The sequence below is a fragment of the Scaptodrosophila lebanonensis genome, unplaced genomic scaffold (genome assembly GCF_003285725.1).
Source record: "Scaptodrosophila lebanonensis strain 11010-0011.00,11010-0021.00 unplaced genomic scaffold, SlebRS2 tig00000061-arrow-pilon, whole genome shotgun sequence".
Classification (NCBI taxonomy): domain Eukaryota; kingdom Metazoa; phylum Arthropoda; class Insecta; order Diptera; family Drosophilidae; genus Scaptodrosophila; species Scaptodrosophila lebanonensis.
Genome location: NW_022060554.1, coordinates 1873466 through 1876190, shown reverse-complemented (window position 1 = coordinate 1876190; position 2725 = coordinate 1873466). Strand labels below are relative to the sequence as shown.

At 38.0% G+C, this 2725-nt stretch overlaps 1 long non-coding RNA gene across 1 annotated transcript; it reads right to left on the bottom strand.

Annotated features, from left to right (window-relative positions):
* Window positions 1–640: 640 nt before the first annotated feature.
* On the bottom strand, window positions 641–1692 carry LOC115624614. Its single transcript, XR_003995481.1, has 2 exons — window positions 919–1692; window positions 641–863 (listed from the first exon to the last, which is right to left on the bottom strand). It is a non-coding gene; the product is annotated as an uncharacterized LOC115624614 (long non-coding RNA).
* Window positions 1693–2725: the final 1033 nt, after the last annotated feature.

Here is a 2725-nt window from a genome sequence, read left to right as displayed (position 1 = left end):
TTCCGGTGCACAATTGAGACCGAATGGTACACGTTTAAATCTGAATCTCCCAAAAGGAGTCATAAAGGTTGTCAAATCCGAGCTTGCTTTATCTAATTCCATGTGCCAAAACCCACTGCTTAAGTCAAATACCGAAAAAATCCGTTTACCCACTAATTTTGTTGTTAGGTCATCAATGGTGGGAATGAGGAAATGCTCTCGCTTAATACATAAATTTAGTGGCTTGGGATCAAGACAAATTCGAAGTTTTCCATTTGGTTTTTCAATTATTTGCAAGTTGTTCACCCAATCCACTTTTGATATAATATCGTTTTCCAGCATTGTGTCTAGTTCTGCTTTTAATTTGTCTGTTAATGAGTTCGGTATCCGTTTCTTATAATGAAGCACTGGCTTAGCATTTTCAGTTAATTGAATTCTTACAGTTCCCGGAAACTTTCCGATTCCGTTAAACACATTTCTATACGTATTTACAAAAGACTCCCTATTTTCATACTGATGTTTAATACTATTTCGCTATTCGCTTCATTAATCCTAACTCTTCACACGTTTCTAACCCTAATATCGGCTCACAGTTATCGGCCACAATTATAAACTTAATCATTTGCTCAATTTCTAGTTTTAAATCATAACATTGTAGCTGTACTGATCCATATACTTTTATCATGTTGCCATTATAATCCAAAGCCAACATTTCATTCAATTCATAATTAAGCTTAAGATTATTTTCCTTTTTAAGTTTTTCAAGTAGATTTCTTTGAATGCAGTTTACATCGGATCCGCTGTCTAGCTTAAATGTAACTATCTGTCCGCCTATCTGATAGTCTTTGGTCCTCCTCTTGTGTTTTACTCCGATTGAATTTATTCTAAAAGAATACCCGTTTGATTTTCATTGATTAATAAACCCGTTGCTTTTGTTACCTTGTGAATTATTGCTACTAGAGCCTGCCATACCTCCTTCGTTCTTGTTTTCCTTCTGGCTTGCTGTCTTCACGCCCATGGTTTGAGATTTCCGCTTTCGGCACATCCTTTGGAAATGACCCTTTTTTGCACAACGATGACACGTTATGTCCTTTGCTTTGCATTCGTCTTTGTGACCAAATTTCCATGGTCCCCCGCAGTTGAAGCAAACTCTATTAATCGCATTAATTACAGGTCCGTCGTCTTTGATGATATTAACCGACTGGTTTCCTTCCAGTATTCCTTTATGGATAGAGGCTGCTTCATGTGCTTTGCAAGTATCAATGACTTTTGACAAATGTCATCACGCCCGTCCAGAAGTTTCAGTTGTAGTTTTTTGTCATGCACTCCGATGATAATACGGTCACGCAGCATTCGGTTTTGGTATGATTTGCCACACTCACATACGAATTCACAATGATGTAGCTGTTCCCGCAAGTTTGTTTCAAATTCACTAAAAGGTTGACGCTCTTTTTGTGTAATCATGTTGAATTTGTAAGACTCCATTGCATTATTTCGTTGTGGTAGGCAAAATTCATCAAACTTTTTAAGCACCTCCTCCATTGTGCGTTGCTGAACACTGCTTTCCGTTGTTACTGTTCCAAGCATAGAATTCTGTGTACCATTTGTGTACCTTTTCTTCCCACTAGCCACAAGAAATTTGCAAGTTTTCTCTTTTCCGGTTCCGTTGATTTGCCAGTCGCCATCAAGTACATTAAGAACTCCTGTTTCCATGTTGGCCATTCCGTTGCTAAATTGCTACAATCCAGCTCTTTTATTGCCCGCTCACTTGTCCCCATTGTTTACAATTTGTTTTGATTTTCCGATTATTTTAATTCCGATTTTTCTTATTTCGCTCCGATGCTTCCTGATGATTTCGATGCTTATCGCTTTTTTCGATTATTATTGGATTCCACTACTACAGCTGTTTTTCCAATTCTGTTGAATTTTACCGCGTGCTCTATGATTCAGCTTTTGCTTCCAGTTCCGCTGAAGTTCGCTCCTTGCAGTCTTTCCTTTATGAAATTTTAAATTTTAATATCGTTGCTTTGATATACTTTCATGCGTCTCAGCGTTCATCCCACTTCTGACACCATGTAATAAGCTTGTGCTTATTAATAAAACAAGCTGTTTATAATTTACAAGTTTATTAATTATAAGCTTAGTTGTTGTGCGTCTGGTTTATTTGGTGGTTGACGATCAACTGAGGAACGAACTAGGTTCTTCTTGAACTTCGCCTAACCAGTGTTGTTTAACATTTGGCACTTAATGTTCAACACTTATTACAGTCCGTCCGTCTGTCCGTCCGTCTGTCCGTCCGTCTGTCCGTCTGGATGAACGCAAGGATCTCAGAAACTATAAAAGCTAGAATAACCAAAGTTGGCATCCAGATTCTCCTAGGTCCGAGAAAAGACGAGTTTATTTTATTTTTTTTAATTTTCCTTCTCTCCTCCCGCTACAGAATTTCGTCAATAGCGTCCACATTTCAAATGCTACCTAACCAAACTTTGCACACATAATTAATATATAATTGTCTACTGATGTTCAAAATTTTATTCAATTCGATCAATTCTAAGAAAAGTTATTAGCAAAACATATTCTCGGCAGTACAACCCCAACCCCAAACTGCAGCAACAAGTTCGCTCTTCTTCTTCCTCTTTTTGCTGCTGCTATGGGCGCATATAACTCAGTATTACACTGTCGGGCTTGCTCGACTGTAGCGTTCTCTCTTGTCAAATTATGCTTAGGCCTAGAACAATGCGAGCTT